Source organism: Grus americana, chromosome 2, assembly GCF_028858705.1.
Source record: "Grus americana isolate bGruAme1 chromosome 2, bGruAme1.mat, whole genome shotgun sequence".
Lineage (NCBI taxonomy): Eukaryota > Metazoa > Chordata > Aves > Gruiformes > Gruidae > Grus > Grus americana.
Window position 1 is genome coordinate 122,836,222 of NC_072853.1, and position 12,765 is coordinate 122,848,986.

At 42.3% G+C, this 12,765-nt stretch overlaps 1 long non-coding RNA gene across 1 annotated transcript in view; it reads right to left on the reverse strand.

Annotated features, from left to right (window-relative positions):
- Nucleotides 1-1,355: 1,355 nt before the first annotated feature.
- Nucleotides 1,356-12,765, reverse strand: part of LOC129202513 (uncharacterized) — a 36,205-nt gene continuing 24,795 nt past the window's right edge. The window contains exon 4 of the long non-coding RNA XR_008575729.1: nucleotides 1,356-1,478. This is a non-coding gene — a long non-coding RNA (uncharacterized LOC129202513). The remainder of the gene's footprint in view (nucleotides 1,479-12,765) is intronic.

The following is a 12,765-nucleotide window of genomic DNA, read 5'->3' on the forward strand; positions in this document are numbered from 1 at the left end:
GGCTCACCAGTTTGTTGTGTAAAGGACGGAGATAATAGGAAAGGCGACAGCAATTTTACACCCTTTCAGCTGCTGGGAGCCCTGGCTGCTGCAGCACAGGATGAGCTTATCTGCCTTGATGACGGCATGCTGGGATGAGCGCAGCTCTGAGTTCACTAGTGCTCTTACAGGGTGGTGCTCACCATACAGATTCACCAGTCACCAGTAGCAATTGGGTCCAGCATGCAGACTTAGCTTTGAGGAGTCCCTTGGACAATGTGTTCCAATGGCCTTATCTCATTAATAAAATTACCGGTCCTGAATAGGTGCATATAATATTTCCAGCAGATAAGAGAATTCACAATACATATACTTATGCCCATTGAATATATACACATTAATTAACTATGCATTGATTACGCATACATTGGTTATACTATTGATGAGCTACACCGTGATTAAGTAGCAAAGGCACAGCATCCGTGAAACGGAGGCGTACACCTGGGTAGTCGTGGTACTGCATGCAGCTGGCTGATGAGCCGTCACAGGTTGCTCAGCATACACGGGAAGGCAGCGATCATGCAGATTGCTCCTCGTACAATAACTGCACTCCTCGTACGATCATTTCTGGGTCCCCCGCGACACACACAGAAACAGCTAAGCAAGTGGTCGGTTCTCCATATGAAACCGAATGAAGTCAAGGAAAAATAAAAGTACACCACCACCACTCATAAAGCTCCACACGCTCGAGGGCACTGGGTTCAGGCAGCTCTGCTGAACCAAAGGGCCTTTCATGCCACTTCATGTACACATATATGTGTGAATTGTGCCCCCGTGAATTGCTGACTTGTCCTTTAGGAGAGAGTTTAGATGAATGAGATTCCAATACCAGAGCTAATGCCCCTTTGAAATGTCGCTTTGCCTTTATGCGCTTCTGTCTCTGCATTATCAGAATGTCTTCCATGAAGCTTTATTATCACTGGTTATGAAGAACTAAGAGGCAAAATTTTCTATTCAAGGGTTGAGTAGTTAAAAAAAAAATACTTCCCTGGATACTGGAAAATCAAATAGAAGACTCCAGGGCAGAAGGGCTAATTAAAAAAAGCCTGCTTTACTATGAAAACCCTTGAGGGGAAATAAAAGCTAAAGGGAGGTGCATGCTTAAATAATAAGACCTTAATGGGTTTGGGTCCGTGTCTAATACAAAGCATTGATTTTGGCTGCTTGATGAAGCTAGTTATTTGATTAGAAAAATCTAATTTAAAGGGACACTGCCCACTAAGATCACTCTGTTGGATAAGACTGTATTGCTGTCATAAGTAACTGCTAGTTTTTTTGAAAAATAAAAGAGACTAGAGTGAAAAATAAGTCCTTTGGGTAATCACTTTATTTCATACAGCTGGCAGAATTAGCACTATGTCTTAGCTTCTCTCTTTGCTGTGTCCATTCCTCGCATGCTTTGTTTGGTCTTCCAGCAGCTCATCAGGAGTCAAAGGCGGCTGGAGAAGTAAAATTTAAAAAATAATAGGAAGACATGACTGTAAAACAGCAGCAACAGATAGAAGCTGGCTATAAGCCAGGGACAGGAGGCATTTCTATAAGATATTTTAAACACTTTATTTGAAACTGGGCTATTTCCAGTTTGAGAGTGCCCACTTAAGTAGGTGGCAATTAGACATATCATTCTCAGGGCAAATGCATTGTTTTATTTAGAAATGACAGATCAAGAGTGAGACTGGGCCACTGACACACCTTAAGATATTAAGAATAGCGCTTACCTCATCTAACTTTAGACAACATTACAATATAAATGTCTTTATCTGAGCTTGCAGTTCGAACTGCCTTTGTAGTCATTGGAAAGAGCGTTGAGTCATCTCACCCCAATGCAGACATCTAAAAGAGGGCAGATGACTCATGCCTTACAAGTACCTACTTCTCTTCACTGACGATAAAAGCCAGCTCAGATGGAGACATCTGATGTCAGGTGAGGTGACTCCCACCTTGACTGGCCAGACTACTGTAAGATGCAAAATATGAAGTTAGACAAAAGACCACACATGCAGACTGCTTATCACCTGTATGGTATCTTATCTTAATTGGTGACTGGATGAAAAATCTTGTGTCTGATTGTTTTCTCACATCGATGTGCACCAGCTGGAGAAGAAAGTCACCATTCATTCAGGACCATCCTGGCATTCTCCCACCCCACAGGTTGTGGGTTAAACTCTGTGGCCCAGGTTATGTGGACATTCAGATCAGGTGGCTGTAGCAGTCAATTTTAGTCTGAGCATCTGTGAGAACCATGCCGACACACACAGCAACGCGTGGTGTAGGAACACGAATGTCAGCAAAGCAGCAGGTTTGTGGTGTTAGAACCAGGCAGTCATACCCTTTTTCGAACCCCCTGTTTTCAGTCATCTTGCCTTGTCCTTTTCAAACTGTGACAAACAGTGACAGTGGCCACTGATTCATCCACAGTTGGTGAGATCCAGCTGCGAGGGTCACTGAAGAGATCACCCAGAAACTCCTGTTTGTTGGTGACTGTAGCACCGTTGCATGCTTAGGAGGCAACCTTTGTAGCATCACCCAGGAGCTAAGCCTAATCATTAGCATCGAAAAAGTGGGTTTTCCCTCAGGCCAGTGTTACAATCTCCCTGAGAGGCCAGCTAAATAGCGGTTGGCAAGCTTATCAATCTTGGTACCATTCCTTCAAATCAGCTGTAATTGCTGCATTTCAAAAGCAAACCTGTCATTTAGTCATCTACAAAGTTGTCTTCAGAGTGAATGAAGGATTCGGGGCTCAGCCAAAATGACTGCATGTCTGACGCTTGTTATTTCTGCTCTTCTCCCTGGATGGTAATCTTGGGCTCTGTAGAGTTGCCCAATCCAGCTTCTGCAAATGCTGTCCGTACTGGATTCTGGGTATGTCTGCATGGACATGTCATTAACACTGAGACTCTGTCTTGCAACAGTTTCCTCAGTGTTACAACCTGATCTCAATAGCATTGGGACGTGCATTCAGTGAGAATGGGTGATTCTGGGTTTCAGAGCCGTACTTTCACAGCTAGTTAGCTTGGGACAAAGAACAGCTAGTGGCCAAGATAGCGCTTTCAGGATACCTTGAAATTATCCCACAGAGCCAGGCAAAATTAGTAACTGGAAGGGCAGAACTTTGGACACAGGCATCTAGAGACCAATCTATGACCACACCTTTTGAGGCCAACCCACAGGACAGAAGAGAGGAGAGGGTGCCTAAAGAGAATCAGCCACTTTTGCAGACATCTAAAATTCACGTGCCCAGCTTGTAGCTGTGCACATTCCTCATAGACTGGTGTGTTTTCATGTGACTGCACAAAGAGTTGGTTGCATGGGCTAAAATTAGCTACAACACATCTAGGAAGCGGGCAGTATAACAACACCCATTAATCATAATAATACTTGTCATACTTCCCCTAGTTTCTGAAACAAAACCTGTATAACCATTCAAACGTCACAGGGAAATTCTGCTGTTAGGTCTCACCATCATTACAAAGCAGAACCTGGTGCTGAAGCTCGCTGCCAGTGTCGTCTCAGGTAAGCACATTGCTCTATGAGCAGCAGAACAAATGGATATTGAATTTCTACAGATTTGTGTCCTATTTCCCTTCATCTGCCTCCAGCTATGTCCTCTACAGCACTCCCAGCTTCCACCTAGGTCATTTGATAAAGCAACGTCTACAATGCTGTTCCTTCTGAGTCCATGCGCTGAAGGAAACCAGGAATACCCTGATATGATCTCTGAATCACACTTTATCCATATAGGTTGAAAATCCACCAGTTGTGGAAGAAGGGCAGGACAAAAGGAAGGGTCATGGCATGTGATTTTGCACTACTGCAGAGTCTGATACGGTAAAATACAACACTGCGGACACAAAGGCTTTGCCTCAGAGACCAGAGGAGAGGAGTTGTGTGTCAAATTGTCTTTTTTGATATCACTAACAAGTGCTTTGAAATCCTCTTATTTAAAATCAATTTGGCATATTTGTTTTCTCTCTCTCAGGCTTGTTGGTGATGTTCAGTTTTGAACAAAATTCTCAGTTTCTCCATCCCTGGCAACTACTGAGTCCCACCTGCATGCCACCACCTGCACCTGCTATGGACAAAAGGGCTAGAGATCTAACTCACCAAGTCCTACATTGCTTCAGTTCAGGGGCTAACAATTTTTATGAACACTCACAGATTGTTTGGATCAGTTTTCTTGACTATGCAAGTTCCCAAATAGCAATATTATTATTTATATCCATCAAGTCTCTCATTAATCCAAATCCTGCCCTCTAACAAAAAAAACCCCCAACTTATAATGCCTCCTAAGGGAGGAGGTTGCTTCTGAGTGACTGGCAGAACAGCTTGTTCTCTGGTCTCATGGGTTCCAGCGTATCTGGCCTTTATTTCTCCCTCTTTTTGGTTTTACGAGTCCTCTCTTGGATTACAATCATCTGCCAGAGTCCTGCAAGCTGGCAAGAAATGAGCAGGAACGTCTGGGCATGGCTCTCAGAGTTGCCAATCAGTATCAGTGTTGAGTAAACGACCTAGTGCTTGTTCACACTGCTAAGTAGCGTTGAACATGAGTTTGGGGCATGTTTCCACAAAGAAACCTAAAAATTAGAGTTCTGTCCTTATTGTTGTAATGTGAAGGCTATTGGTCAGAAGTGATTAAGCATTGAAATGTGCATGTTATAACATGGCATGATAACTTGGCTACCCATTCGATGACCTAGCTAATGAGGAAAGATGATCTCAGTCTGTTTTATGAGAAGCAAAATGCTTCCAGCAGTGTCCAGATGGCAAAACAAGTTGGTGTGTGGTAGCATCTGACTTCCACATGGCTGGGTGAAATCCTGTGTGAGAAACAACTATGTTGGGCCTGAGTCCTGGAAATCCTCGCACATGTGCTACACTATCAGCATATGGACAGTGCTGTTTGAGTCAAGAGCACAACTTTGGCCTCTCCTTCAAATGCAGTAGCCAGGCTTGTGATTGCCTGCAAAGGCAAGTTACGTTCAAAAGCTTCTTGCTGCTGGAATATGAGGACCATGGTGGGTCGTTGCTGTTGTGCCGTAGGCAGAGAAGTGTGAAGAGTTGCCATTCTCTTGTGACAGTGACGAGTATCTCTAATGAACATCAGAGTTGCTCCCCACCCCCACTTAGATCAAGGCAAAGAGCATGCCTGACTGGAAGCATTAGCATCACTGCTCGCTTTCTGGCGAGCAGGACATGAACTCATCGTGACACTGGGAACAGCGAGATTGGGTTTGTAGTTTTTGCTTATTTGTTTTATTGTTTAAGTTGAGAGAACTGTAATGAGATAAAGTACCCTCTGGAAAAAGCTAATTGGATTGGAATAGCTTAATTAATGGAGATAGTCACCTACATAAAACCATTTTTTCCAAATGGAGGTATCTGCAATCTATGAAGAGTCAAAATGAGCATGTGCTTTATGATACAGTGCTCAGGTATTGGTTAACCATAACATTATTAATGGTTGAAGAGGAACTGGGCATAGTTAAGGCTCTTACTGTTCAGGTAGGCTATACATACATTCAAACGTCATAAGCCATACAGTAAAATACTCACTGCTAAGAACAAGGGAACTTTCTAGTTTGTATTTTTCCTTTCAAAAAAATATAATCCAGTTATAACAGAATATTAAAATACGACAAAATTATGAACAATCAACTGACATCAACTTTATGGTTGAAGGGCTGGCCTTCATCTGAAGTGAAAGCATTTATTTAACCTGCGGAAATTATTCTTGCAATTACTGCTAATATTGATTAAGCTGATGAATTTACAATTGTAGCATTCTTGGTCAGAATTTAACAACAGTGAAAGGAGAACACTTGTGCCACATGTCAGCTGCCTGTTGGAACAGGGAAAAAAGAAAAGTCTCATGGCAGTAGAGGCATGGCTGTTCTCTAAACTGTCACCTTCCATAGCCTCCAGGAATTACCTGAACAACGTAATGCTTACCTGATAGTAAATTTGATAAAAGTATTTCTCAGAATACCTAGGGGATTCACAGAGCAGTAGCAGAATTTCCCCTCCTTCCGACTCCACAGGAAAGAGGTATCAGAAGAGAAAGACTAGTGCGTTAAGCGGTGGGGGGGAGGCTGGGGAACGACACACAACTGCTGGCTTGGGAGGGACTTGAGACATATAGAGAGAAATGTCTTTAGGTACTTGTTAACGGAATCTATAGGCTTCCCAGGATTTCCTTTCAGCCAGCTGCTTATCCTAAAATGTGCCCTGCCAGACTGGCACTGTGATGGACCAAGGGGCAGAGTTAAAGTTATAACGCTGACATTCACGGTGCTCAGTCATGATACTCTATACTGTTTTCTTAATGTTAGGTGGGACGTTTCTATGAAATGCAGCTCTTCTGTTAAGTTTCAGTAGGGTCTTCTTTAAAAGGAGACCCATGCTCTTAATCTTCACAGCAGTTCAATGGACCCAGTACTTCAGCACCTTCTGAAGTCCCTGCTGACGCTAAGGGAGCTTCAAGCTGTTGAGTCAGCTGTAACGCTCTCACCTCCTGAAATATTTCTGACTATGTCTATGGTGAGGGATTGCTTAGCAGAGTTAAAACAGACTATTGTTTTTGCACTTACATATTGCTAATTGTGGTGCTGACAGACTAGCTCTATCACAATGTTATGAAATTAGACATGATCTTAATTGTCTTGCAGGGTTTAGGTGTTTTAAGTGCTCAGTGTTTATCCCTTCTGTGTTGGTCTCTTTGGAGATCAGGTTTACCCTGAAGATCAAGATCAGGTCTCTTCTTTCAAGTGCAAAGTACAAAAACAAGCTACTGTGCAGCAGTGCAACAGGACATCTCCTCCCATTATTTTCCCTTTGACTAAGTGACAAAGGAATCCATGGCTGAAATTCTGCCACTTGCCAGATGTCTTTTTGACTACCCTCCTAAACTGCACAGGACACTGTACTTTGATTTTCTTCTCTTTTTTTCCAGTCTTAGTGGGCTAGTGGTGGGAGGAAATACTTGAATCTGGTTGTTCAGCAGATTTCTGGACATTGTAACAAATGCTTTGTGAAAAGTCACGTTGGCCTGGTGAGGTGTAATCAAATTGTCTTAATGTCACACTCATATTTCAGACTTCTGCAACTCTGTTGAAATTTTAACCTCCTGCAAACAAACTCAGAATCCCTTTAACCAATGTTACAGCTTTTTGAGACAACAGACACAGCTTTTAACATACATGCAGTCTAACCTTGGCTCTTACTTGTCTTTTTTTTTCTTTCCAAATCTCCTTATTGATTTTCACCACCACATTTAATGCATTGGTCCTGAATATTTTTAACAGAATAAATATGTTAAATGTGTTGTGCTCTTGAAGCAACCTATCACAAAGAGGTATTCCTTGGAATATAAATGACACCTTCAAATTTGTCTTCTTTCCATAAATAAATCTATTCTAATGAGGTCATTTGTGCCAAGAGCATTTTCTGTTCTCCAGTATTGATCCCCTTGCAAGTCTCTTCAAGCCTTCAGAGTAATCAGTCGCATCATTGCTGGTAATCAGTCACAGCTCTGCTGAACAAACATGGGCCATGGTGGCACACGGTCCCGCAAACCAATGCCAGGCTAATGAGGCAGTATGAGCAGGGCTTTCTGATTTGATTGAACTTTGGGAATGTGAATTCCCTTCTCACCATCGTTAAGCAATTTGGATTTTGACAGATATAGCAGAGAACCCCTGGCCCAGAAATACAGCTCTCTTTAAAATACCACCTGTACTTTATCATGAACACTTGCCTACCACAATGCCCAAGTTTTCTACTGTAATGTGTAAGCATAAAAATGGACACTCCATGCTGGGACAAGAAACGTGATTGTACTGTATACAAAAAGGCACTCAAGCACATTTCTAACTATGGGTGAAGCTGCCAAGAGGTAAGACCATCCTAACTCATGTTCCAGATTGGAATAATCATAAACTATCTGCAGCTTAGTGTGCTCTTCCTGTTAACATGTATTTTATAAAGGACAACTTTATTTCCCGCACCCTTTGGAAAATGAACCAAAGTTACCACAAATAATAAATATTTTTGACTACTTCATTCTGACCCAACCTATACAGTATAAAGAAAAGTTACCAAGCTACCATGCGATGTGATTTATGGATTACTTATACCTGGTGTTGCTGTTGCTAGAAATACGCAAAAGAAAATGAAAAGAAATAGTAAACTGCACCTGTACAAATTATGCCACTAGTTTGAATAATTAGGACTGAATTGTGCAGAAGATTTTTGTTAATGGTGGATCAAAAAAGACAATTTCACTCAACTTCTTAAAACTTGCACAGGGCTAATTAACTACAACTCCATAGCACCAAAATGCAGAACCCAGTTTTCCTTTCCTTTTTTCATTAACACAAAGTTGTCCTGCAATGAGTGTCTGAAAACACTGTTATCATACCCGGCAATCACCCGGCAGTGGGGGTAAAGAGATTTAAGACATAAGTGGAGCCTAAAGTGGCCAGCCAGCTGACCAGGAGCTGTACGGAGCATTCCCAGCAGATGTCCATTTCCCAGAGTTATCAGAAAACCTTGGAAAGCAGAAGATAACATAGCATAGTCTTGAAGCTACTCTGTCTTGCCTTAGAGAGCTGGAAAAATATAAAATAGAGCTTTTCCCACAACCTCGCTCCAGGTACCTGACTCAGTAGGAACAAGGCCCAGTTTTTACTTAGAACAGGGCCTTATGTTACGTCTGATCAACAAATTTATACAAATTATTTTGCAAATTTACAGGCACAGAGAATAACAAAAGCCAGAGGTGACAGAAGTATGCAAACTAAACTCTTCCTCAGCAGCCATTAAAGCTACTGCTTTTCAAATGAAAAGCATAACAGTATATACTTGACTATGTTTGAGTATGTACAAGAATAGGTGCTACGTCTGCAAAATGTGCATTTGCATAACAGCCAACACCTTTTCTGAGAACTCTTATAATAGGAAACCATTAAAATAAAACAAAAAGTAAATGAATAATTTAGAGATCTCATTTGTATGAATCCACTTCATAAAATATGTGTATGTGTGAAGGGGAAGCCAACTGACCATAAGATAAAGTAAAAAGCCATGAGCTCACTGTGGAAGGAAAGCTATTTTTAGTCAAATTTAAAAGAAATGCTTTCTATTCAAGGCTTTATATCATGCTCTATTAAATTATGAGTGAAAACAGGTTCTGATTTAAGAAGAGATGGCACAGCAAGATGCGATGTGTCAGAAATGTAATTGTGTATTGTACTCTGATGCTCTGCTTGTCTTCAATTTGTTGGAGGCTGACCAAACAGGAAAGCTGATCATAGCCAGGAGAATCTTAACCCTCAAGAGTCGAATCCCGCAGTGCTGACATACAGCAGTAATATTTCCCCCTTGTGTAATCAATAGGGCAATTTATATTAAGAATTCACAGGAAGTAAATCCCCCAAAGTGTAGTTAGAGTCACTGGGGCTGGAGGTGAGAGCTGTCTCTGAAAATTAGGCCATAAAAATCAAACCCACAAATAATATAGGCTGATATAGTCTTTAAGATGGATGAAAATCATCTGTTGAGAGTCCTCCCCACTATGCAAGGTCCCTGTCAATGGCAAATGAAGCTTGGGTGTCTTGCAACTAAATATATGTTGCAAATCTGGTTCCAAGTGCTGGTAACACCCAGCCTTGCCTTACCATGTTCCAGCAGAATCAGTGACCCTGGTTCATCAAATCTCTTCATTACCTTCCAGGAGCTTGACTTGTCCCCAAGACACTCCTGACTTCTTTTGTGAGGCACCAGCCTCTTCCAGTCCCAGTCCTACATGGTTCTTTTTCATCTTGGTTGCCAAAACCTGACATTCAGGCAGTTTGAGCAAGGGCAAAGAAATGTATGTACAAATAAGAAATGAAAGCTATTTTACAGTTTAAATGCTATCTCAGATGTAAAGTTTGACAGTCTTGGTATTTGAAAGGAAGAAAGGAAAGACAGGTTTTGACTGCTGTGATCCAGAATGGCCAACCTTTAGCTTCTTACAGTGTCAGCGGTGAAAGGCAGTGCCCAAGAAATGGAGGTCGCAACACCAAATGAGGGGTTACAGCGGCCAAGCTGGTGTAGTCTGTGGTGATCGTGCCTAAAGTACCAACAAAATCTTGTAATGTAAGAGGGCATTCATTTTACCCAAATTTAGTCTTCTAGATATCAAGCATCTAAGCTAACCTTGGTACAGAGTCTATCTCTATAGTGAGTGGAGATTGGCCACCACTGGGGGCAATTATCACATCCTAAAAATGGAGTGTAAGCTTGGTGGGCTCAATGGCTTTTGGAAGATATCTGTCATTGACCACTGACTATAAACAGAGCCTAACTAACTACATCAGATAAGGTTAAGTGGAGGATGCCAACCATTTCTTCCTTAGTCCCAGGATTTATCCTATTATTCTTCTAAGATTTAGAATTCTGGCCTGTACCACATGAATGAGTCCACATGTAGAGAAAAGAGAGTACATCGCAAAAAAGACCTCCTTGCCCACCTGAACCATGAGAACTTCAGTTTCTGTTCAAACTTTCAAGTACTGATGAAGTCACCAGGTATCCCTGGAGTGAGCAAGGAGAGCTGAGCAGCCTGCTCAACCCTATTCTTTTCTACAGGCTCTGAAAATGGACTTCCACACTGACAGATTTCTTGAAACCCACTTGCCTTCTATCCTGCTCCTGAGGTTACTGCTGGTGCGACAGCCACAGGCAGATGGCTGGAGGCTCAGGCTACAATTTGCCAGCAGAGGCTCTCCTGTCTTCTCTCAGTGGTTAAATAATGGCTTGTACATGAAAGTTGTCCTGCTTTAGCCATTCCAGCATGAACACAAACTGGTATAGCCAACCTGGAGAGGACACACAGGATATACATCTATGCTGCACTAAAGAGCACTGAAAAAATACCTAAACTGGCTTTATAGGTTATCCCTGTGTCTCTCTTCACTGCCAAGCCAGAAAAATAACTCCTTAGTGCCCTACAGACAGCAGCAAGTGACTTTTAATTGGAAAAATAGATGCTCTGGTGAGCTCTGACGGGGTGCAGGAAAACATTGGAAAACTAACAGGTCCTTAATATTTGTGTTCTTATGGTTATAACCATAGTGAGGAGGACCTGAGAGAGATCCTCACCATGCCAAAAAATTCAGCAACTGTCCACATTGTTCAGAAATTAGAACATCTTGTATCTAGAGAGGAGTTGCATAATGGACTCAGGAAGCTTCAATTTATAATGCTTTGCTACTGAACTGTGGTGCTCTGGAATGGAACTGTTCAGTAAAAGTCACCCAGAAGAGCCAGTATGTGGTTCCAAAGCACTCCTATTTACTGAGACAAGAATTAATGACTATTCTGAATAGGTAACAAATCCAAAGATAACAGGGAAAAAAAGAGAAAATTACTGAGCATTTAACTTGATAAACATTTCATGAGGCTTGCCTGCGATTAGTTGATGAATACATGAGCTGGTTGGTGCTGTACTTACGTCAACCTCTACTTTTCTTCTAGGTTCTTCCTCTTAACCCATAACACGACAGGGTCATGTTTATATGATGTCCACAAGGCTAAAGGGCATTTGATGATGGATAAAAAATAGAGAGAAAAACTCAAGAAATGTCATTTGCAATCTGAGGGAGGAAATAAGAGAGTTACTCACTTTGAGAACAATGAACTTGACCCAGCAATGTGCACTTGCAGGCCAGAAAGCCAGGCTTATCCTGGGTTGCAGCAAAAGAAGTGTGTCCAGCAGGTTGAGGGAGGTGATCCTCCCCCTCTTCTCCACTTTTGTGAAACCCCACCTGGAGTACTGCATTCAGCTCTGGGGTTCCCCGTACAAGAAGGACATTGAGCTGTTGGAGTGAGTCCAGAGGAGGGCCACGAAGAGGGCTGGAGCACCTCTCCTATGAGGACAGGCTGAGACAGTTGAGGTTGTTAAGCATGCAGAAGAGAAGGCTCCGGGGAGACCTTATAGCAGCCTTCCAGTACCTGAAAGGAGGCCTACAAGAAATCTGGAGGGGGACTGTTTGCAAGGGAATGTAGTGACAGGACAAGGGGTAATGGCTCTAAGCTGAAGGAGAGTAGATTTAGATTAGATATTAGGAAAAGATTCTTTACTATGAAGGTGGTGAGACATTCAAACAGGTTACCCAGGGAAGTTGTGGATGCCCCATCCCTGGAAGTGTTCAAGGCCAGGTTGGATGGAGCTTTGAGCAACCTGTTCTAGTGGAAGGTACCCCTGCCTATGGCAGGGGGCTGGAACTAGATGATCTTTAAGGTCCCTTCCAACCCAAACCATTTTATGATTCTATGAACTTTCCAAGCCACTGGAAGACTCTCTATCCATTTACCTGGGGGTCTGATGTGGTTGGTCATTGTGACAAAACTTTGCCTATGGAGGATTCTGACTTGAAGAAATTCAGGAAAACGAGTTGGAGAGAAAACCAAATCAGGTCGTGTATCCTTCTCTTGCATTCATGCTGCCAAAGGAAAATATAAGTGAAACATGCAATACCTCACAGGAGCCCTCTGGTTCCCTACAAATGGCTTTGTGCTTAGCACTGGTGTTGTTCTGCAAGTCATCTGTTGGATATGACTTGGTCACTTCATCACAAGGTTGTGTTCTACATGCTATAGAATACAATTTTTAGTTCCCTCTTGTCAAAGACTTTGCTTTTCCTTTAAAATTGCTCACAGGCTTTGAATGCACAGAGTGCCCTG